We start from the raw sequence: 24,910 nt of genomic DNA, 5'->3' as shown, positions 1-24,910 counted from the left end.
GTTAAAATGTCAGTTCTGCCTCTACTTATATTTTTGTTTACTAATGTACCGTTAAAAATTAATTTGTCTTTCTTTAAAGAATTAGAAACAATGTTAAGAGGATTTATTTGGGGTAATAAAACTCCTAGAGTTCAACTCCCGGTGGTGCAACTCACAATAGATCAAGGAGGGTTAGCGCTACCCCACTTAAAAACATACTACGAAGCTGCATTCTTTGATATAGTGGCAGGTCTTTTAAGGGTGTATCAGACAAGAGACAATTTCTTTTTGGAGAAGATGGTCCAAGAAGCAGGGTCTCAAATCCCTATTTTTTTAAAGACCGCAAAACTCCCCAAAAAATCGAGGTATAAGACGCTGAAAGAATATACTACGCGCTTATTGCTGCTTTTTAAAAAACATGGTTCTGATGGTTCCCAATATCTAAGTTTGTTTGAATGTAGTAAAATAGGACTTCCGTTAAGTTTCTCGAAGATTAAAAAATGGGAATTGTGTGGGTTTCGGGAATTGAGAGACTTGCTAGTCCAAAATAGGGTTATTAGTTGGCAAGAGGTGATAATTAGATCCAACATTTTAAGGCGTCTGTCCTTCTTTGAATATCTTCAGATCACTCATTTTATTAAAAAGGAAGGAAGTGGCTTGTTGAATACCCCCAATAATTTACTAAATAACCTTTATGGTAGGAAGAGCAGCGGGATAGGGCAATGGTATAAATTGCTCCATGGCTCTGGCCAATCCCCACTCATTGTTAAACATCTGAATAAAGTAGGTCTCTCGACCCAGTGCTTTTTTTCCTTCAAAGATTGGGAGGCTCTCTGTTTACTGGGAAACAAATCCTTGCGTGCTGCCAACTATAAGAGGATGGCCTTTCTGTCTCGTTGGCTAGCCTATTATACGCCAGAGGCTTTGGAAAAAATGTTTCCTGGAACAGAAAATAAGTGTTTTAGATGTTTAGCACATGGCCAGGGGGGATGGTATCATATTTTTTTCGCCTGCCCGATGTTGGAGTCATTCTGGAAAGAGATATTCGCGCAAATTGAATTGGCCATTGGAAAACCATTTCCGCCAACGGTAGAAGTAGCCTTGTTTGGAATAAGCAAGGATAGAAGCAATATCAACAAATCGGAGGAGGTATTTATATTTATATCATGCGCGATTGCCCGCTCTCTAATACTACAAAACTGGAAATCAAGGGAAATTCCATCACTTATAAAATGGTTCAATAAGATGAGGAGAACCTGTTTTTTTGAAAAAGCATATGCTGGCAGAGTAGGTTCTATTAAGAGATTTGAAAGGAATTGGAAATATTTTGGGGGTTTGGATCAACTGAAGGAGGGATGAGCAGCAAAAGAAGAATAAAGATAAAGAAAGGGTTAGTACAATTAAAAGCACTAGCACTTCTTTTGGTTATCGCTGTATCATAGTTCTTTGCACATGCAGTAGCACTTTATTGTAGGCTTTTGCACTTATTTACAACAACACTTTATAAATTGCGGATTTTGCACAGTCCCTTCTAGATTAAATCATTGTCTGTATTCCCTTTTTGCTGTGCTCGATGAATCTCTTCCCCTTTTCCTAATTCTCATGTCTGATATATATTTGTATATAGATGTCTTTCTTCTTTATTTATTTATTTAAAACTGTAAAGATGCATTGTACCACTGATTAACCATTGCTATGTTCAATAAAAAATTTATAAAAAAAAAAAAAAAAAAGAAAGACCAGTCACTTCAGTATCCTCATCTGAAATGTTCCCAGAAAGACAATTTGCCTCAGCATGACAGAATAATGTTCATCTAAAGACTCATCCAATTCCCGAGAGGAAGCACACACTGCATAAAAGAAAGTTATAACAAAAGGTTACTTCTGCAGACCATCAAAGAAAAACTCTGAAAGAAGACTCTGAAGCTTACACTTCCAACAGCCAAAAGCACAGAGATTCAAAATCACCCTTGCTCAACAACCAGCTTTAACTAATGGCACAACTTTGAGACTTTCTACCTCTGAAGATAACACCTCGACCAACATTATCTAAACAAGCCCTTAATCTAGAATCTGGTTCACTCTTACCATTGCATATAAGCAAGAAAAAAACAAACTTGGAGCATTAACCCTAGAAAAGAATATTATGAAAACATGGACTGCAAGAACTAAGTCGGTGTTTACACCATCTTCGCTCATTGCACAGTAACCCAAAATGGGGAAAAAAGATATCAGTGCCTAAAAATATTTTGCTGAAAATCTCACCCTCACTGAACATGTGAGAATGCACACTAGGGAAAAACTCTCTCAGTGCTCTGAATGCCCAAAAAGTTTCAGCCGTAAATCTTATCTCACTGAGCATTTGAGAATCCACACTGGGGAAAAACCTTATCAGTGCTCTGAATGCCAGCGAAGGTTTTATATCAAACAGAGTCTTTTCCGACATGCAATAATCCACTCTAGGGATAAACCTTATCAGTGCTCTGAATGCCAAAAGAATTTCAAACGTAATTTTGTTCTAACTGCATATCTGAAAATCCATGCTGGGGAAAAACCTTATCAGTGCTCTGAATGCCAGCAAAGGTTTAGTACTTAACAGAGTTTTTCTCGACATGCTGTAACCCACACTGGGGAAAAACCTTATCAGTGCTCTGAATGCCAGAAATGTTTTAGTGAAAAAAGAAGTCTCATCCTGCATACAAGAACGCACACTGGGGAAAAACCTTATCAATGCTCTGAATGCCAGAAATATTTCCGTGACCAAAGTAGTCTCTCTCAGCATACAAGGACCCACACTGGGAAAAAACCTTTTCAGTGCTCTGAATGGCAGAAATGTTTCAGTGACAAAAGCAGACTCACTAAACATACAAGAATCCACTCCGTGGAAAAATCTTAACAGTGCTCTGAATGCCAGAAATGTTTCAGTGAAAAAGGCACTCTTATTCAGCATACAAGAACTCACACTGGGAAAAAACCTTATCAGTGCTCTGAATGTCAAAAATATTTCAGTACCCAAAGCAGTCTCGGTCAGCACACGCACACAAGAACCCACGCTCAGAAAAAACCTTATCAATGCTCTGAATGCCAAAAATGCTTCAGGGGAAAAAAAGTTTCACTCAACATACAAGAACCCACACTGGCTAAAAAGCCATAACAGTGCTCTGAATACCAGAAATGTTTCCGTGTCCAAAGAAGTCTCACTCAGCCTACAGGGCCCCATACTGGGGAAAAACCTTATCAGTGCTCTGACTGCCATAAATGTTTCAGTGACAAAAGCAGTCTCACTCAGCATACAAGATCCGACACTGGAGAAACACCATAGGAGTGGTCTGAATGCCAGAAATATTTCAATGACCAAAGCGGTCTCACTAAACATACAAGAACCCATACTGGGGAGAACCATATCAGTGCTCTTAATGCCAAAAACGTTTTAGCCATACATTTCTTACTCAACATGTGAGAATCCACACTGAAGAAAAACCTTATCACTGCTCTGAAAGACAGACAAGATTGAGAGTTGAGATTGTTACAAGCACCATAAGCAAACACACACGATCCGAAATGATCATCAGTGCTCTGAATGCCAGAAAAGCTTCAATTTTAAACACAATCTCACTCTACATTAGCAAACGGACACAGGGAAAAGTGAATGACAGAAATACCTCTCTAACCATGTGGCACTCCATTCCGGGGACTGCCAGAAAAGATTCATTCAGAAAAGGTATCTCATTCTCCATCAGAGACTCCACAGTGGGGAAAAACATTTTCATTGCTCCGAATGCCAGAAAAGCTTCTATCTGAAAGCCATTCTTATGTAACGTGGGAGAATCCACACTGGGGATAATCCTTACGAGCCCTCAAAATACAAGTAAACTTGTGGTTGCAAATTACTTCTCACTAGACATGAATAAACTCACACAGGAAAAAGCCTGATGGATGTTCTGAATGTCAGATAAGGTTTAGTTTCGAATACAGTCTCATTCCACGTGAGAGAATTTACTCTGGACTAAAGCCTTATACATACTCTGAATTCCAGAAAGGTTTCAGTCAAAAAGTCAGTCTCACCAGGTGAATAGGAACCCGGATCATGAGTTGCAGAACAGCTTCTAACACAACCTCACTTTACATAAAGAGCAAAAAGTGTAGTTGCCGTAGGATTAATAAAAAAAAATCTTGCAGGATAACTTAGGCTACCCGCATGCAACCTCCGGAGAAATATCAGGGTTTGAAACAATCAACTAAGTGCCACAAAATCAGTAATTTAAGTATCAGAAAGTTACAATACTCTCAAGGTCTCTACTCGACTCAGAAATGTTAGTGCTTAAAAAAAATCTGCAAATTGCCATAAAATTCACAATATGAATGTATTAAATGTTTTCAACCCCAATGGTTTCTACTCACCCTTCTTTGTTAACATATGATTAAAATATATATTTTGGGTGCAGTGTTTTGTAAACTTGTTAACATTATTGAATATAGAATTTTCATCAAACGATACAACAGCAGTAAAACGTAACAAACAAAGTACATTTGATAAGGCTCTTGCAGGTGGATACTCCTTTACCTGCAGATTCCTCACCTGGTGAATATTCCGCAGGAGCCAGACAGAATCCTGAAAGTTGAGAGCAGTATTGCTGCACCTTCGTAGATGACTTTGTGCAGCTCAGTGTTGACGTCCTTCTGCTCCAGAAGTGATGATCAGAGCCGCATATAAGCACAACCCATAAGAATAAACACTGGGGTCCGAAGGTTTCATTATCTCGCTGGCCTGTATCACATATGCAGGCCTGGGCAGTTGTTAATTCACCATTTGTATCATGAGTAGAAATCAGACAAGGCCTTTTCCTTTCTAATAACTCAAATTGTATTCTCAGCAGCAAGTGTATATGTACATTCGTGAGTGACGCAGGTGTGGTGCTCAAGGTGAAAGTGATATGATAGAAAAATCTGATGCACAAAAACACAGAAATGAGGCTGGCCCAGAGGGGCAATATTTTACTGAAGGTTGGGCATACCCAAAGTTTCAGTGCTCCCACCACCCCTCAAAATAGCCAGGTTGAGTCACTGGCACGAGGACCTTTGGTGGCTCCCGCTCACCCCTTTTTGTAGAGTGTTGGAGGGTAGATTCTGGTGGTTGAGGAGCTCCTGGGCTGTCTGGTAACTACAATACACACATGCTGCTGCAAGGCTCCGGTCACTTCTCTACACTTCTGGGGAGATAGTGCATATGTTAAACTCAGAACCTTGTGGCCTTCAGAGTATAATTTATAACTGTATTCCAAAAGCCATTCCAAATAATGTTTTTTTAAGGCGGGGGGGGAGTTGATTGCGGTTTTGAGCCCTTGCATTCATGCTTCATCCTTTTTACATCTTGAGTAAGTCCTATGCACACACTGCATTCCTGTTTAAACTGTATCCTGTTTTTGTGTTTCTAAAAACCTTTTTCAAGAACCTGAATTGACGAGGTTTCCCTTCTCCATTGAGCTGTTTTAACCCTGCATTTGTGGATCTGTTGCAAACTGTTCTATGTTTTCCATTCTTTGGCACCACCAGAGTTGCATAGTGCTTATGTTTCAGTATTTATTTCCCGTTTTTGTTGAGGGTAATTTTGGTACGAAGTCGGAGTTCTTTAGACACTTCTACTCTGACATTGTTCTAATCACTTTGAGTTACCGTACAACAGACTTTGTATTTGAAATTCATCTTCCCCTGAGGCATTGTCACCTGATCTTATTCAGTTTTTTCCCCTGACTATCAACGGACTTGTATGCTAATGTATTTAAGCTTGGCTTGTCCTAATTTGCTTCAAAAAGGTTTTGGGTTTCCCTTTCTTTGTAGGTGGTTGATCTTGCCCTTTTTTCCTTTCTAAGCGTTCATGCAGCATTCATTTGAAAAAAATGTAAACGTTTTTCATTGTGATTTCATTTCTGTTGCTTATTACGTTTTTTTAGTTGCACATAATTTAGAGCAGACTTGGTTGCTTTTTTTAAAATAAGTTTTGTCATACATTTCTTTATGTTGTTGTTTTTTTCTGATTCCATTCTTTCTTTCTTTGAGTATGCGACGTAAGGATATATTAACTAGATAGTCCAGTGACACCCTCATACATCCCTTACACCTCTGTGCCCACAGACTACTCAAACTTGCCTGGAGAGATCAAAAACATGTGTGCCATCTTACTGCAGTGGAAGTCTGCCGTCCTGTATGTATTTTAACTCGACAATTAACTTGCATTTTGTGGCTGCTATGAAAAAATGGTGCAAATTGGAGGTGCTTAGATTTTAAAAAGTGCCCAGGATGGCCTGTGTATGCATATGAGTGATTGTGTCTGCCTCTGAGGGATTGTGTGTGCCTATGATTGCCCATGGGTGGCTATATGGGACTCTGTATTCCTATGAATGCCTGTGTGTGTGCCTGGTTTGCTTTTGGGTACTTTTGAATGCCTGTGAGTAACTGTGTGTCTACCAGTGCCTGTTTGTGTCTGTATATGCCTGTGTATTCACATGTGTATGTCAGTGAGTGCCTATGTTCATATGGGTTCCTGGCTGTGCCTATGAAAACCTGTGGGTGCCTACATGTGTGCCTCTTTAAGCCTGTGTGTGTCCTTGTATACTGGGTATGGCTATGAGTTCCTGTGTGCCAATAAGTGACTGGATGCCTCTGTGTGCCTGCGTGTACCTGAGTCCCTGTGTGCCTATGAGTGCCTGTGTGAGCCTGTATGTGCCTGAGTGCCTGTGTGTGCCTCTGTGTATCCGTATACCCATGTGTGCCTATTACTGCCCATGTGTGTCTTTGTATGCCGGGGTGTCTATGAGGGCCTGGGTGCACCTATGTGTGCATGTGTGCCTGTGTGTGCCTTTGAGTGCCTGTGAGTTCCAGTGTCTGCCTGTGTGCCTGGGTGAGCCTATGAGTGACTTGGTGTGCCTTTGAGTGTCTGGCGTGCCTGTGTGGCTATGAGTGCCTGTGTGCGCCTATGTGTGCCTGCATGCGCCTGAGTGCCACAGTGTGCCTGTGGGTTCCTGTGTCTGCCTAGGTGTGCCAATGTGTGCCTGTGTGTGCCTTTGTTTGCCTAAGTAGTTGCCTTTAACATTCTGGTACCTTTCTCGACAAACCGGGTCCGATGAATTGCTGCTGCCGTCCAGTGCTGGCTGAGTTAAATTACAGGGAGACCGACACCTGTGTTCAACTTCCTGCCCTCGACACACAATTGCAGGTAGTGCCCTTTCATTTCAGGTGCTTGCTTTGAGGCAGTTTTAAAATCTTTGAGTTTATCGTTGCTCAAATGTGTGTAATTTCTATATTTATACGTTTCGCTCGCCTTCATTGCTTGATTTTGCTTGTGATAAACTAAGTGTCACTCATAGTCGTTGAAATGTCACTCATAATTACAATGAAATTATGAAAATGTCACTCATAGCAATCTGAAACCTTGGCAGCTATGTGTCTTAAAACACCCTTGTCTGTGTCTTTACAGGCGCCAGTGCTTGTTTCCCTGCTGGAGGCGGCGCTTCCGTCAGCGGCCACCAGAGGGTGCTCCTCACCTGCTGATGAAACCACTGAGCTGCACATTGCATGAAAGGGAGAAGGGTTTCCTTTTCCGGGTCAGTGGCGGCAGAGACAGCACCAGCAGCGGTCATGACATCACTTCTGGCCTTTCATCATGTGTGTAGCCTGCTGCAGAGGAGGAAGAATCCTCTTGTCTGTGCATTTACCTTCATTGACAGTCCCCCCCTCAGACCCCAGACGTGCCCCTGCCCCCCCTGACCCCAGATCTGCCCCCCTCAGACCGCAGACCTGCCCCTGCCGCCCCAGACCCCAGATCTGCCCCTGCCCCTCTCAGACCCCATATCGGCTTCTGCCCCCCCCAGACCCAAGATCTACCCCTGCCCCCCCCTCAGGCCCCAGATCTGCCCCCAGACCCCAGATCTGCCCCCCTCAGACCCCAGATCTGCCCCTGCTCCTCCAGACCCCAGATCTGCCCCTGCCTCCCCAGACATGGAGAGTGTGGGATCGAGGATGACCCCTAGGTTTCTTGCGTGGTTGGTGGGTGTAGGGGGTGCTCCTAGTGCCGTCGGCCACCAGGAGTTGTCCCAGGCCGAGGGGGTGGGCCGAAGATGAGGACCTCTGTCTTGTCAGAGTTCAGCTACAGTCGGCTGTTCCTCATCCAGTCGGTGACATCCTTCATTCCTTCGTGGAGGTTGGTTTTGGTAGTGTGGGGGTCCTTGGTGAGCGAGAGGATCAGCTGGGTGTCGTCTGCATATGAGATCATGTTTAGGTCGTGCTGTCGGGCGACGTGGGCGAGTGGTGCCATGGAGTTGAATAGTGTTGGGCTGAGAGATGAGCATTGGGGTATGCTGCAGATGATCTCGGTGGCTTTGGAGCGGAGGGGGGAAGGCGGACGCTCTGGGTTCTCCCAGAGAGGAAGGAGGTGGTCAAGTCCAGGTCCTTCTCCTGGATTCCGGCGTCATGGAGACGTGCTCTTAGTGTGCAGGCAGACTGTGTCGAAAGCTCGTGACAGGTCCAGGAGGATGAGGGCTGCGGTTTCTCCATTGTCGAGCATGATCCTAATGTCGTCGGTGGCGGCGATGAGGGCAGTTTCGGTGCTGTGGTTTGCTGCGGAACCCGGATTGGGTTTGGGTCCAGGATTTTGTTCTCTTCGAGGAAGTTGGTTAGTTGTTTGTTGACGGCCTTTTCGTAAACGGAAGTTCTTGAGATCCTTGGGGTCCACCTTGGGTTTCTTTAGTAGGGCGTTGATCTATGTGTGCTTTCAGCTCCCCGGGAAGGTCACTGTCTCAAAGGAGATGTTGATGGTTTTCCGTAGGTCGGGTGCGATGTGCTGCTGGTTTTGTTGAAGATGTGGTGTGGGCATGGGTCTTCCGGGGATCCGAGGAGGACGGTGTTCATGATCTTGATGTTGGTCCAGGCGAGCAGGCGGTTGTTGCGGGTGGTGGTCGTTGGAGCAGGGGTGTCGGATGTTGTCGAGGTGGTGACGGTGTCGAGGCTGTTGTGGATGTCTGCGATCTTGCGATAGAAGAAGGTGGCCAGCGAGTTGGCCAGGTCTTGTGATGGTGGAATTTCTTTGGTGTTGGAGCTGCGGTTGGAGAGTTCTTTCACGATGCTGAAGAGCTCTTTGCTCTTGTGTGCGTTGTTGTCTAGTCAGTCTCTGAAGGCGGTCCTTTTGGTGGATCTGATGAGTTGGTGGTGTTGGCGAGTGGCGTTCCTGTGGGCTATGTAGCTTTCCGGTGTTTTTCCCAGGTCCAGTTTTTCTCTAGTTTACATCAGGCTCGCTTGGAGGTCCTGGAGGTCTTCGATGAACCAGCTGGCTCTCTTGCTGGTGTGGGTGTTGGCGGGCTTCTTGAGCGGGGTGAGGGTGTTGACGCAGTCGTTGATCCATTGTCTGAGGCTGCGGGCTGCAGCGTCGGGGTCGGTCAGGTCTGCGGGTGGGCTCTGGGAGAGGTATCTGCTGAGTGCGGTGGTGTATGGTGGGTTTCTGGAAGGTGAAGTGGGTGCAGCTGTGGTCAGTCCAGTGGAGTTCGGTGGTGTGAACGAAGATGTGGGTGCTCGCAGAGAAGAAGGGGTCAAGCTTGTGGACGGCGGAGTGTGTTGGTGCTGTGACTAGTTGTCTGAGTCCGAGGTTGCTAAGGTTGTCGATCAGGGTGGAGAAGTTGGTGTCGTTGTTGTTATCGAGGTGGAAGTTTAGGTCCCCGAGGAGGTTGTAGTCCGTAGAGGCGAGGGCGTGTGTGCTGATAAGGTCAGTGATGGAGACGCTGAACTGTGGTCGGGGCCCGTGGGGTCTGTAGATGAGGGTGCCTCTGAGGGTGGTGTTGGGGTCAGTGTGGATATAGAAGTGCAGGTGTTCAGCGGAGCTGAGGGTGTCGTCTGTGTTTGTCAAAACTTTGAGAGTGCTTCTGTGGACGATGGCGATTCCTCCACCTGTCCCGTTGGTGTGGTACTTGCGGGTGATCTTGTGGCCTTCTGGGATGGCCAAGGCGATGTCAGGTGCTGAGGAGGGGGTCAGCCAGGTCTCCGTCAGGAAGGTGACGTCTGGGGCGTTGATGTTAAGTAGGTCCCAGAGTTCTCCGGCGTGTTTGCGGGTGGATCGGGTGTTGAGCAGGATGTATCTGAGGAAGTTGGGTTCTTCTGTGGGTGGGTTGGCGGGCCAGATGCTGGTAAAGTTGCAGTTCCTGCAGGAGAAGGGTCCTTCGGTGCGTTTCGGCATGGCCCGGCAGCAGTTGCGTGATCATTCTGTGTTGAGTGCGTGGAGGGTGCTGGAGCCGTAGCAGAGGCAGACATTGTGGCGTTCGTGGGGGCTAGAAGTTCTGGCTCTGGGCGGGGTCCTGTCATGGACAGGTGCACATGGGCTTACCTTTGGCACGCCTTCGGCGGGCCAGTGTGCACCCGCTGCATGCGTCTGCTGTGCGGCCTCCATATAAGGGGTTAAGGGAGGGAGGAGCAGCTGGGAGGTGGGAGCGGGGCGGCGAATAGGCACTAAGGGGGCATGGCCAGAAGGGAAGGCAGCTGCGGGAAAAGAAACGGCGGGAGCGGGCACAGCGGATCACAGGACAATATGGGAGAGAAAAAACACAGAAGGAATGAAGTTACAACAATGGCACTGGGAGGCAAGAACAGCAGTGGAAAAACAGCCGCGGTGGCGCAGAGGAGCAGCAGTGGGGAGCGGCCTACCCTGAACCAGGGTCAAGGGTCGTCACTGTCTGCTCAGCCCTGGTCAAGTGTCGTTCTGCGTCATCATCTGTTGTGGCCAGTATTGTCACTGCCCTGCCTGCCCTGGTAAGGTGTTGTTCCGCATCATCATCTGTTGTGGCCAGTATGGTCACTGTCCAGTCCGCCCTGGTGAGGTTTCGTTCTGCATCATCATCTGTTGTGACCAGTATTGTCACTGTACACTCCGCCCTGGTCAGGTGTCGTTCCGCGTCATCACCTGCTGTGGCCAGTATTGTCACTGTCCGCTCTGTCCTGTTCGGGTGTTGTTCCGTGTCATTGTCTGCTGCGGCCCGTATTGTCACTATACACTCTGCCCCGGTCAGGTGTCGTTCCGTGTCATCCTCTGTTCTGGCCAGTATTGTCACTATACACTCCGTCTTGGTCTGGTGTCATTTCGCGTCATCATCTGTTGTGTAAATGTGGTCAATGTAAGATGGCGCCTCTGGATCTCCATAATTGATTCTGCAAATAAACCAGGACTATTTTTATACTTATACTGGCAGTCATGTATAACAGACTGAGAAAGAGCTTAGACACTCCCTTTCAGGCACTATGTTTTGTCTGGAAAGTCCATTGTACAGCATATGAGAGTGTGTGTGACTTTAATTTAAAACTATTCTGTATGTTCAATCAGGTTTTAAAACTGGAAAAAGAATATTATTCAATGTACAACTACAAGGCATTATAATGCCATGATATTCAGCTGAAGCCAGATTACTTTAATGTTGTGTTTTGCTTCTGGCTTCAGAGGATATTGAGCCTGTGTTTGAGGCTCAGCAATGACATGTAGAATAGATTCTTTATCCCCTCTTCATGGTTTCTATACAGCCCTGGAGCCTGCTTTAAAGCTCACTCACAGGCATACTTTTCCTCGGGTTTGTAGGAGGAAAATGCTTACAATTTTACCTCCTCTTCTCCTGACGGCGCATCCCTTATAAACGCTGGATGACTGTGACCCTCTGCAAGAAGGATGTTGTCGGCAGCTGATAAATGCAGGTAGAATATTGCTTTAAATGTGTGTATATATCGCACTCAATTAGTATTTTTACAATCTGAACACTATCTGGAGGATTTACATGTCCATCAGAGTTTCAGACTGTATGTATTCTTCAGTCTGATTCGCCAACAGAAGTTCTCGAAGAGTCTGGTGCACTATTTTCACTTCAGCTGGGCTGTCCACCAGCGCCGTCATCCAAGTCCTGTTCCACAGAAGTATCCGTAGTTTGCAGGGCATTTTCTTTACTTAATCATGTTTCTTTCTTTCTTTTCAAAGTGAGTAATAGTGTTCAACCTTTCTCTTCCTTCTTTACACTAACCTCAGAATCTTGTCCTGATTCGTCTTTCTGATTAGTACACTCACTTTTTCTGTGGTATTTGGTCCGTCCATTCCTCTTGGCTCAAAAAGAATGAGAAGTAATGCTATTAGAATACAGATGCCAGTGTGGCTTTTATATTTTTGTATGGTCCGTCAAATTGTATCTACCTTGGCTGGACTTCATAGTTGATGGAAATCCAGTTCTTTTCTTTTTGTGTTACTGTCTTTTGTGTGTTTATATGTCCTTTCTATTCTCTGGTGTAGTTTTTTTCTCAACAGAACCCTCAGTCTTCATTTTTCGCTGTGAGGTGTGGTTTGATGACTCATGACCCCAAGGTGTCACGCCCACAGAAGTATATGTTTCAAAATCATTTTAGGTGGCTCCTGTTCACACTCTTGAACAGGGATTACTGTAGCCTCTGGCACATAGCCAAAGCCGCTGCTTCTCGGCTCAGCATGATTGAGGAAAACTGTTATAAGATTTCCCATTCATTTAATTCCTAGATCTCGGGAGTGTGCAGCCTTGTACTCATTTGTTCTTTCCTTAGTTCATCAGGTAGTACCACCCATGACGGCGTGCCATGGGTAATGCGGTTGATACTTCATCTCATTCCTAGATCTAGGGAGTGTGCAGCCTTGTACTCATTTGAACTTGCCTTAGTACATCAGGTAGTACCACCAATGAGGGTTTTCCAAGGGTAGTATGGTTGATACTTCATCTCATTCCTAGATCTAGGGCTGGTGCAGCCTTGTACTCATTTGTACTTGCCTTGCGTTAGTAAATCAGGTAGTACCGCCCATGACAGCGTGCCATGGGTAGTACGGTTGATACTTCATCTCATTCCTAGATCTAGGGCTGGTGCAGCCTTGTACTCATTTGTACTTGCCTTGCGTTAGTAAATCAGGTAGTACCGCCCATGACGGCGTGCCATGGGTAGTACGGTTGATACTTCATCTCATTCCTAGATCTAGGTAGGGTGCAGCCTTGTACTCATTTGATCTTGCCTTAGTACATCAGGTAGTTCGCCCATGACGGCGTGCCATGGGTTGTACGGGTGATACTTTATCTCATTCCTAGATCTCGGGAGGGTGCAGCCTTGGACTCATTTGTACTTTTCTTAGTACATCAGGTAGTTCGCCCATGACGGCGTGCCATGGGTAGTACGGTGGATACTTCTTTTCATTCCTAGATCTAGGGATGGTGCAGCCTTGTACTCATTTGTACTTTCCTTAGTACATCGGGTAGTACTGCCCATGACGGCTTGCCATGGGTAGTACGGTTGATACCTCATCTCATTCGTAGATCTAGGGAGGGTGCAGCCTTGTACTCATTTGTACTTTCCTTGGTACATCGGGTAGTACTGCCCATGACGGCATGCCATGGGTAGTACGGTTGATACTTCATCTCATTCCTAGATATCGGGCTGGTGCAGCCTTGTTCTTATTTGTTCTTGCCTTAGTACATCGGGAAGTATCGCCCATGACAGCGTCCCATGGGTAGTACGGTTGATACTTCATCTCATTCCTAGATCTAGGGAGGGTGTAACCTTGTACTCATTTGTTCTTGCCTTAGTACATTGGGAAGTACCGCCCATGAGGTTGTGCCATGGGTAGTACAGTTGATACTTCTTTTTATTCCTAGATCTAGGGAGGGTGCAGCCTTGTACTCAATGTTCTTTCCTTGGTTCATCAGGTAGTACCGCCCATGACGGTGTGCCATGGGTGGTATGGTTGATACTTCATCTCATTCCTATATCTAAGGCTGGTGCAGCCTTGTACTCATTTGTACTTTCCTTAGTACATCAGGTAGTACCACCAATGATGGTGTGCCTTGCGTAGCAGTGTAGATACTTTCCCAGGTGTTGTACACCTCTGAAGGTGGCACCATTCCGAGGGGACGTCTCATCACCACAATGCTGCTCGTGGGTTGGTGTTGCAAGCGATTCAAAAGGCAGTTTTGTTGCTTTTAACGGGTACTTTGCCCATAGTGGCACTACGAGTCCATGGACAGATTGCTTGTATGGAACCCTGTGTCTTTGGTACATGTCCTACTTGACACGCTCTGCCTGCTTTGTTTTGCAAAACATTCTGCCTGAGCCACCTATACAGGATACTGTGTGTACCGAGCCAGTACGGTATCAGGTGCCCTCCGCTTTAGGGAACCCTGTCAGACATTCTGAGGTATGTGGGGGGTAAGTGACCCACAAACCAATCTTGTGAACTGGAGGGGTGAAAGGGTCCTCCGGGCCATAATATGCTTGGGGCTGAGTAGGAACGGCTGCATCTTTGAAAGAGTGGAAAGCCCAGTACCGGCATCTATAGGATCAAAGTACACTCATGAATAATACATTTCAAAGACATACACTGCATGTGCATGTACAACAAATGTTACTGTACCCCTATGCTCAGGGTTGCCTCTGTCTTCACAATGCTGTGTAACTTCTGCCCTGTAATTGATTCCAATCAAACCAGGAGCTCCCTGTTTAAAGAACCATTTCAACTAACGAAAGATCCAATGTGCAAATACTACAGATTTGTTTGGATTAGTAGTTGTGTGCTGAAAAATTCCCCTAATGGTCAGCTCTGGAAAAAAAATCTACCTGAAATGTTTGTTGACAGCTCACATAAACCCCTTAAATGCTGGCCCTTTCTCCTCCTCTCGCCCACATGACGAGCACTTTTTTAGATATTTAGGGTAGCTCGTTGTTGTTCTTTTTGCCTTGAACTCTGATATAATGGTAGTGATTTCTGGTCTCTGAGCACTTTAGCACTGTGGCTCAGTGTAAAGTGTGTGCGCTCTCTGAGTGTGTGTATGGGGGAATGCATGGGGGATATGTGTGTCCATGGTAGTTCCTGATGTGAGAGGAGTGCAGGGGCGAGTTTGGTATGTGTGAACTCGTGAGATTAAATGCTGCACGACATTGTGCGCGGATTTATTGTGACTAGTGTAGAATTGGCACTTTTAGAAGTTGGCATTTCTGTGTGCAGTGAATGGGAATTGGCTGTCTGGCTTGTGATTGACAGGAGCTGGCTGGTGTGCTTGGCTCCAGGAATCAGGATGGGTCTGCCCGGTGGTGAATGGCGAGATCTGCATGTAGATGGGAGGGAGGAGGTGCACCTGGGACCTGAATAGGGCTGGGCCTTCCCTCTACAATGCTGGCACCACCTCCTGTGGTGCGTCTGATGTCCCTGGCCTGTCCTGTGAATAGAGAGGGGAGCTGAGCAAAACAAAGTGCTCCAGAACCAGTTGCATCTGGTTCTCCCCTTTGTTGTAATTTGGCAGCGATGGGGTTAGCATTAGCTGAAGCCATCCTGTATTTAGAAGTTATCTTGTCCGTTTTGTGGAATCCATTTTGTATTTCTTGCAGCCATCTTGTTTGCCATTTGCTACTGTGTGCTCACCATGCGCTGTCCTACCTTGCTGTTGTCTGCCCTTGAAATCTGCCTAGAAACAGGTTATATTTAGCCTCTTCTGCTTCGCACATGCTCAGTTGAGCTTGCAGCTCTCCTTGCAGCTGTCCCTAGTTTGTAAATGGCAGCATGTGTTCACCAGAATTAGCAACTGTTAGCTCCTCCCACTCGTTGACTGTGCATTTTCTGTATGACCTTATATGTACCTAAAACCTGCATTTTGTACTTGTACCGCCTTCTTTTGAGCCCCTGTGTGGGTATAAAAGGACCAAGCTCCTTCCATTCAGGGTGCTACTTCATACATTACTGAAGGGTGTTGTGTGAATGTAGTTCCACCTCATGAGGTTTATTGAATCTTGTATTTTTTATTCCAGTTTCTGTGCGAACTTCTATTCTATGGTCTGAGGACTAGGCCTTGCTGAGGCTTACTACTACAAATTGGCGCTCCAACGCGGGGCTCATTGGCGACTCGGATGCCCGAAGGAGTGGTCAAAACGAAGGATTGGAATCTCGCTTTGGACGCGATCGCTGCTCGAGGCGACCCGAGTCTTGGCAACCACGGCGTTTTTCCTTACATTCTGATCTGACCATCCAGGTGGTGCCGGTCCTCGACTGAGATCTCTTCTGTTGATTCACGTGCAGTGACCAGTTGGTCGATTTGAGAACTTGGCAGTTGGAATCTGGACACCAATTGATTGGTAAGAGTTGTTGGATGCAACACTTGCTGTTGGTTTTTGGTGCCTTGGATTGGTAAGGTAGTTTAGTAACGCTTACTGTGGCTATTGATTTGTAGCATTGGCCAATATTTGTATTTGAAATTCGTAATATATATATTGCAATTTATATAGGCAGATAGTGATGAGATTTTTCCTCTACTTTGAATTGATTTGAACGGCGCAACGTACGAAGAGTACCTTAAGCACTACTTTGATTATCATACTGCATATTCTGCACTATTTTTGGCATGCCTGTTTTTAGCACACTTCGTAGGATGTGTTGCTTTTGTAGTGGTACCAGTTTGAGACTTGATGAAGCACAACCGGCCCACCCGGAGGGGACGCCTAATAAGGACATGTATATTAAGTATGGTATTTCTTCTATAATGTACAGCACGTTATGGAATAAATATACTAGGAAGGATCCTGAGTTGCGTTGGCCTATGCATGGGTCATTTGATTTATGAAAGATTCAGTATGTGGAACAATGTAAGTTTAGGCGAAAGGCTAGGCACGATATGTTTGACTGTGTACGAATGTGGGAGACAGAAGTACGTGAACGAATGAAGCGTGAGCAAGCCTTGATTGAAAAAGAACAGCGGAAGAACATTTATGCGAAGGCATTAGATTTGAAAAATACAGAACTGAAAGAACTAAAAGAGAGGGAAGATAGGGAGCGCCATTTACAGGTAACTGGCCAATACGCTGTTAGGCAACCCCTTTATCCTATCCTTAATAAACCGCAAGATGATTCCCTTTTATTAGATCGCTCTCTGCCTCCATATACTCTCCCTTCTGCGCCTCATGAGTCGGATGAGGATTCCGCCACAGATCAGGACAAAACACTGGAAACTCGCTCTATGTTACCAGTAGCATGTTCCGGAGAGCTTAGATCGGATTCTAGTAAAGCCGCCCATAACACTGATTCTGCTTCTGATATATTAGATCACATAAAGGATTGGCAGGAAAGGGAGCAAATATATTTCACAGAGGTGTTTGCCGCGGAAGATGTTGAATGGTTTAGGAAACATTCAGAGGAATTGGAGCCTGTTGATGTAGCAAATGATTGTAAGCAAATGTATGATGGTCTTTTTGTCTTTTCTCAGGTGGCTGACTATCAGGCGTTTCGTTAAATTACGTGTTGCGGCGGTCCGTTTGCGAGAGGAGAAAAAGGCAGCAGACGCAGCTGCACAAATGTCTCAGACCGGCGTGACACAAGCTCTATCTTCAGATCAGATAAGACTATGATAGTTCATGCGAAACCTATGCGGGAAGCCGCACCTTTGTATGTTTCTCCTAAAGGAGCGGGTATGAGTGATGATAAGACTTCCGCGGATGAAAAAGGTTATTTTATTTATAATTGGGTTTACACACCTTGGAATAGAGGGGATGTTATGGCTCTTAAAACTGCATTACCTGATCCGCGGAAAAAATCCAGCAGTTTTTTATGAGGAAGTTGAGGGTGCCATTAGTTCCTGTACTATGACTCTGCCTGATATTCATTTGTTTTTCGGATTGATATTACCCCCTGACATGTGGAGAACTGTTAGTAAAGTTGATGATAATGCAACTTTTGGGGCATTATAGAATCAATCAATCAATCAAGAAATGTATAGAGCGCGCTACTCACCCGTAGGGGTCTCAAGGCGCTGGGGGGAGGGTGGGTGGTGCTGCTACTGCTCGAACAGCCAGGTCTTGAGGTGTCTCCTGAAGGTGATGTGGTCCTGGGTCAGACGTAGGTCGGCGGGGAGAGAGTTCCATGTCTTGGCGGGCAGGTAGGAGAACGATCTTCCTCCGGTGGTGGTTCTGCGGATCCATAGGATGGCGGCGAGGGCGAGGGTGGAGTGTAGAAGGTGAGGCGTCTGTTGAGGTATTCAGGTCCGGCGTTGTGGAGTGCTTTGTGTGCGTGGGTGAGGAGCCTGAACATTATTCTTTTGTTGACGGGGAGCCAGTGCAGGTCTCTCAGGTGGGCGGTTATGTGGCTGTGTCAGGGGATGTCCAGGATGAGGCGTGCGGATGCGTTCTGTATGCGCTGGAGTCTGTTCCGAAGTTTTGCTGTGGTTCCTGCGTATAGGGCATTTCCATAGTCCAACCGGCTGGTGACAAGGGCCTGGGTGACCGTTCTTCTCGTTTCGGTGAGGATCCACCTGAAGATCTTTTGAAGCATGTGCAGGATGTTGAAGCATGAGGACGAGATGGCGTTGACTTGTTGGGACATGGTGAGCGAGGAGTCCAAGATGAATCCTAGGTTGCGTGTATGGTCCATGGGTGTCGGTGGGGAGCCCAGCACGGTGGGCCGCTAGGAGTCGTTCCAGGCAGATTGTGATGTTCCCAGGATGAGGACCTCCGTATTGTCTGAGTTTAGCTTCAGGCAAATATATTTCATCCATTCCGCGACGCCTTTCATTCCTTTCTGGAGGTTGATTCTGGCGGTGGCTGGGTCTTTGGTGAGCGAGAGGATCAGCTGGGTGTCGTCGGTGTAGGTGATGATGTTGAGGATGTGTTTGCGTACGATGGCGGCGAGGGGGCTCATGTAGACATTGAAGAGGGTCGGGCTGATTGAGGAGCCTTGGGGTACGCCGCAGATGATTTTGGTTGCCGCGGACTGGAAGGGAGGGAGGCCGACTCTCTGGGTTCTGTCGGAGAGAAATGAGGTGATCCATTCCAGGGCCTTTCCTTGGATCCCTGCGTTGTGGAGGCAGGATATTAGAGTTCGGTGGCAGACGGTATCGAAGGCGGTAGAGAGGTCTAGAATGATGAGGGCGGCGGTTTCCCTGTTGTCGAGCATGGTCCTGATGACGTCGGTCGCTGCAATGAGGGTGGTCTTGGTGCTGTGGTTGGCTCGGAAGCCGGACTGGGAAGTGTCGAGGGAGCCATTAGCCTTGAGGAAGGTGGTCAGCTGTTTGTTGACGGTTTTCTCGATGATCTTCTCTGGGAAGGAAAGAAGGGAGATGGGCCGGAAGTTCTTTAGATCCTTTGGGTCCGCTGTGGGTTTCTTCAGTAGGGCGTTGATCTCGGCATGCTTCCAGCTCTCTGGGAAGGTGGCGGACAGGAAGGAGTTGTTCATGACGTTCCGGAGGTGGGGTGCGATGATGGTGTCTGCTTTGTTGAATATGTGGTGAGGGCAGGGGTCTGATGGTGAGCCAGAGTGGATGGTGTTCATGACGTGGGTGGTGTCCTCGATGCGGAGGTAGATACAGGTGCTAAGAGTGTCGGTGGGGGGCGTTGGCTCGGTGGCTGGTAGCGGGGTCTGGGTTGAAGCTGTTGTGTATGCCGGTGATCTTGCGGGGAAGTAGGTGGCGAAGGAGTCGCACATGTCTTGCAAGGGTGGGATGTCGTTGGAGTTGGCGCTGGGGTTGGAGAGTTCTTTCACGATGCTCAAGAACTCCTTGCTGTTGTGCACGTTGTTATCTACGCGTTCTTTGAAAGCGGTCCTTTTGGTGGTGCGGATCAGTTGGTGGTGTTTGCGGGTGGCGTTGTTGAGGGCTGTATTCTGTTTGGTCGTAGCGCCATGATTTCTTTGTGTTCTTGAGGTCGTCTGTGAACCAGGTGGCTTTCTTGTTGCTAGGCTTTACGGAGGTGTTTTTTAGTGGTGTGAGGGTGTAGGCGCAGTCACTGATCCACTGTGTGAGGTTGCGTGCGGCGGTGTTGGCGTCAGTTGTGTCATTTGGTGGGTTCTGGCTTAGTGATGTGGTCAGCTGGTCTGTGGTGACTTTGCTCCAGCATCTGCGGGGGATCTGTTGTGGGTGGTGGTGGGATGTGGTCTTCTGGAAGGTGAAGTGGACGCAGCTGTGGTCTGTCCAGTGTAGGCCGGTGGTGTGGCTGAAGGAGACGTTGTTGCTGGCGAAGAAAATAGGATCCAGCGTGTGACCGGCGAGGTGGGTTGGGGTGGTCACCAGTTGCTTGAATCCGAGGTTGGCGAGGTTTTCAAGTAGGGTGGTGGTGTTCTTGTCGTTGTTGGTCTCCAGGTGGAAGTTCAGGTCGCTCAGGAGAATGTAGTCTGCGGAGGTGAGGGCATGAGCACTGATCAAATCGGCGATGGCTTCGCTGAATTGTGTGCGTGGTCCCAGGGGTCTGTAGACGAGGGTTCCTCTGAGGGTGGTCTTGGGGTCGGTGTGGATCTCGCAGTGTAGATGTTCGGCAGAGGGGAGAGCGTCCTCGGTGCTGGTCATGACTCTGATCGAGTTCCTGTGGATGACGGCGATTCCTCCTCCGGTTTGGTTGATGTGGTCCTTCCGGGTGATCTTGTAGCCGTCCGGGATGGCTACGGCGATGTCGGGGGCTGAGGAGGTGTTCATCCAGGTTTCTGTGAGGAAGGCGACTTCCGGTGCAGTTGTGTCGAGGAGGTCCTGGAGTTCGATGGCGTGTTTGTTGATGGAGCGGGTGTTGAGAAGGATGCACTTGAGGTGATTGTTGTTGCATGCTCCAGAGGGCGGGGTGGCGGTGCGGAGGCAGGTGAAGTTGCAAGTTCGGCAGGAGAAGGGTCCGTGGGTGCGCTTCGGGGTGGCTAGGTAGCAGGTGGATGATCGGCCGGTGTTGAGTGCATGGAGGGTGGCGGTGTCGTAGCTCAGCCTGGTTGTATGGCTCCTGTGTGGGTCAGGGGTTATTGCACTGGGCGCGGTACAGGCACGGACAGGCGCAGACGGGCTACGCCTTCTAAATGGAAGGACTTAGAACGACTGGATGTAGAAATGGAACCTGCACAGAAACCGTGTCAGTTAATTCTAGATCTCCCCACAGCTATATTAGTTAAATTAAAGATGATTATCCCCCCTAAAAAGATAGATTGGACTATATTGGCATCATGTAAGCAAAAGGATTCTTTACACGCTTTGAGGAGGCATTCCTCAATTTTAGTGGCCAGTCATTAACGGATGACACAGGCAGACATCTGTTCATAGATAAATATGTTGCCAACTTGTTGCCAGGAATAGCTAGTCGCCTAAAGGCCAGTGAGAGCTCATGGACTACCTCTTCTCCGGTTTCTCTTTTGACTATGGCTCAGTATTATGAACGCCAGGAGTTAGAGGCGAAGGGCTGTGAGGATTAAAAGACGAAAGACTTAAAAACTAAGGTTATGATGGCTCAGGCTTATGGTCCGCCTTTCAGAGGTAATGATAGAGGTAGATGTGGCTCTTATGGTTCGTCTTTTATTCGTTCAAATTTGTCCATTAGCTAGTGTGCATACTGCAGGCAGTTTGGACATTGGATTTCATATTGTCCGGTGCTGCGTGCTCAGCAGTGTCCACGTGGTCGGGAACAAATGAGAAATCGCTCAGGATATTCAGGGCCTAGAGAAAGCACAGGTGATTGTGCTAGGTTTGATGCTAATACACATGGGCAGGATGGGTTTAACACGTTTGATAGGCAAAATCAATATCAAATGTCCGACTATGTGCCGTCTGATTTTCAAGATTCTGCTTATGCATAGGATTGCCTAGGATGGGGTAAGGAATCAGTTGAAGTTCCAGTAGATCAGAAGGGTCCCTATGTTACAGCACATTTTTTAGAATTGGGGTCTCTGGTTGGCACAGGTAAGTACTTGTGACAAGCAGGGACCCTCTCCTCTAGTCAGGGTAAGGGGATTACCCTCTAAAATAACCCCTGCTCACCCTCTAGGCAGTGTGGCGCGAGCAGACAAGGCTTATCTCAGAGCGTTATGGGTTAAGCATTTGTGAACACATACAGTAATTCCGTGACAACACCACACATGGACACCACACCAGGTTTTGTATAAAAATAAGTATCTTTTATATAAAGGCCAAGCACAAGACCAAATAACGTAAAAATAGGCCACAATACTGTTAGGAATGCAGTTCTTGGTTAAAAATGTGCAGTTTTTCAGTTCTGTGCACTTCGCGCTGTCTGTGCGTCTCTCACGGGGACGAAACTTACCTAGGCAGAGTCAAATAGGCGCCGCGGACTCTCGGGTCCGGTGCGTATAGAACCGCAGTGCGTGGCGTACAGTTACCTTAGAACGATGCGGACGAGGCACTGTGGAAGTGGAGGCGAACCAGGAGCGTTGTTGGCCCTGCTGCGGTGCGGACCCCGGCTCTCTGTCGGCTTCTCGTGTGAGGCATAGAGCAGGGGCCACGGGGAGTGAGTCGGACAGTCCTAGACTTTCCAGCGTCCACATCCGGTGCTTTGTGCGCGTTGTGCCTTCAGAGCGGGGTTGCCATTTAGTTCCAAGCAGCGCGGTGCGGGGCAAACTGTACGCTGCAAGCGTGCGAGCCGTACTCCGCCCTGCGGTGCGCTGCGTACTTCAGAAGGCCAGCGGCTCGGACACGGCGAGCGATGCGGCTCGAAGGGGGGAGGGTGATGCGGTGTGCGGTGCAGCCCAGCTAGCTTACGGTGCGAGCTACGACTTGTAAAGAGAGCGGAGTCACACGGTTCAGTGGCGGCAGCGGCACAGGTTCCACGGCAGTCAGGGCTTCGAGGCGCACTTTAGATCGCAGGTCTAGCAGTCCCGGGAAAACGGCAAATTCCAGCAGCTCTTTGTGAAGGCGTTGGGAGTCCAATAGTCCTGGGACTCCGTCCAGGGGGCAAGCTCACTCACAAGCCCTTGGAGATCTTAAAAGAACAAGTTGAAATAAAGTATTTTCCAGTCTTTTCCTCTCTGCTCGCAGCAAGGGAACCACTGCAGGCCAATCCCCCAGGTCAGGGACAGTATTCCTCCTGGCATTTTTCCCAGTTCCTTCTCGTCGGGCAGAGGTTCTTCTTGTTTCAGCAGGATCTAATTTCTTGGGAGCAGGGTCCCAATATTTATACCACAATTCTAATGTTCTTTGAGGCCAGGAGGTCTTTGCCTAGCTCAGTCCAGTTTTTGAGCACTTTGTTGACATGATTCTGACTTCTTCTTTCAGTGTGCAGGCAGAGACATAAGACGCTCCACAGGAGGTGGAGCCAGCATTGTGGTGGCAGAGCACAGCCCTATTCAGAGTCTAGGTGCACTCCGCCCACCCATCCGGATGTAATCTTCCTATTCACCACCTGACTGCCCAGCCTGTCTCCTGGAATCCCCCAGCCCTGTCACTCACAGAAACTAGACAGCAGATACACATCATAGCAGAGGCGGGCTGAAATGGTTAGGCAAGCAAATACCAACTTTCTAAAAGTGGTATTTGCAAACACAGAACATTAAAATAAACTTTCCTAAAAGACGTATTTTATTATTCTGAGTTCAGGCATACTAAACTCGGATTTCCACCACGTTCCCCGAGTCTGTTAGGATCATAGGATGTAACAATTCCAACAGCCCATTCTGGCCTATGAGAACAGGTAGCCTTCCAATAGTGAATAACTAAAATGGCTGTAATTCACTATGAGGGCATGCCACACACATCAGGGCTTGTCCTACCTTATGCTTACAATGCACCCTGCCCTTGGGCCTACCATAGGGGTGACTCACATGAAGTAAAGGGAAGATTTAGGGACTGGCAAGTGGGTGCACTTGCCCAGTCAGCATGAAAATACCAGACTGCACACAGGTTCTGCAATGGCAGACCTTAGATACATTTTACAAGGCTGCTTCTGTGAGTGGCACAACCAGTGCTGCAAGCCCACTAGCAGCATTTGGACTTAAAAGCCCTGGGCACTCCTGGTGCACTTTACTGGGGTCTGACAGCAAACCAAATAAGCCAATCATGGAATCCAATCAACATATACATTTTATACAAGGAGCACTTGCACTGTGGCACTGATTGGCAGTGGCAGAGTGCTCTGAGCAGCTAACACCAGCAAAACACATGCAGCACAGTAACAAAAAGTGGAAGGGAGACCCATGCCAAGGTGCCAGGTCTAACACACATGTTTTGGGTTCTACTGATCAGTTTCTGGTTGATACAGGAGATACTCGTAGTGCTTTATCAAAACATTTGGTTCTGAGGACTCCCCTGTCTGGCTTAACCATTACATCGATAGGTTTTGATGGAACACCTTCCCTTAGCCCACTGGCACAGCCCCTTTCATTCCATGTTGACATATTACTGCTCCATGTCTGTTTTTGCTCTCTTCGAACACACCAGACAATATTGTGGGTCTTGATATGCTCAAGTACTTCAGGGCTATGATACGATGTTCTTCTGAAGGAGTACATGTTATTTTGAATGACAATTACCCCGTGATTGAGAGATCTTTTCTTGTTAAAGAGGATACTGCATTAGCTTCACTCCCTAGTACTTTGTGGGCTATTTCAGTCACAGATGTAGGACAGATGGTTATCCCACCAGTGCATATTAGTGTCAAGGAGGGTGCTTCATTGCCACGATTGCCTCAATATAAAATCTCTCAAGAAGGCGAAGAAGCACTTACATGCATTGTCCATGATTTGATTAAGGTTAGGGTTGTGGAGGAAGTCTCTTTTAATGTTTGCAACAGTCCTATTCTTCCTATTTTGAAAAAAGATACTGACACTAGGATTGAGAGATTCATTATTGATTTGGGAGAAGTTAACAAGATTGTAGTACCGCAATATCCTCTGGTTTCTGACATAAGAACACTACTTATTTTGGTTCCTCCAACAGTAACTACATTCTCCGTGATAGACTTGAAGAATGTTTTGTTTTTGATCCCTATTCATCCTGGTAGCCGATATTTGTTTGGTTTCACTTTGAATAATCGATCGTTTAGATTTTGTAGAGTTCCTCAAGGCTACACTGAGAGTCCTAGTATTTACAGTCAAGCATTGAAGAGACAGCTTGATTCTTTCGTTTTGCCTAAAGGAGTGGCTCTCATACAATATGTTGATGACATCTTGTAGTAGAAAACG

At 47.1% G+C, this 24,910-nt stretch overlaps 1 protein-coding gene and 1 pseudogene across 1 annotated transcript in view; both read left to right on the top strand.

The window, feature by feature from the left end:
• LOC147737284 (uncharacterized) overlaps positions 1-24,910 on the top strand; it is a 1,685,245-nt gene that overhangs the window by 857,118 nt on the left and 803,217 nt on the right. The gene's annotated exons all lie outside the window — the stretch shown is intronic.
• Positions 2,264-3,123, top strand: LOC147737292 (uncharacterized; annotated as a pseudogene).

Source organism: Lissotriton vulgaris, chromosome 1_1 (assembly GCF_964263255.1).
Source record: "Lissotriton vulgaris chromosome 1_1, aLisVul1.2, whole genome shotgun sequence".
NCBI classification, from domain to species: Eukaryota; Metazoa; Chordata; class Amphibia; order Caudata; family Salamandridae; genus Lissotriton; species Lissotriton vulgaris.
Note: the sequence above shows the minus strand (reverse complement) of the source record. Positions and strands in the feature narration are given on the sequence as shown.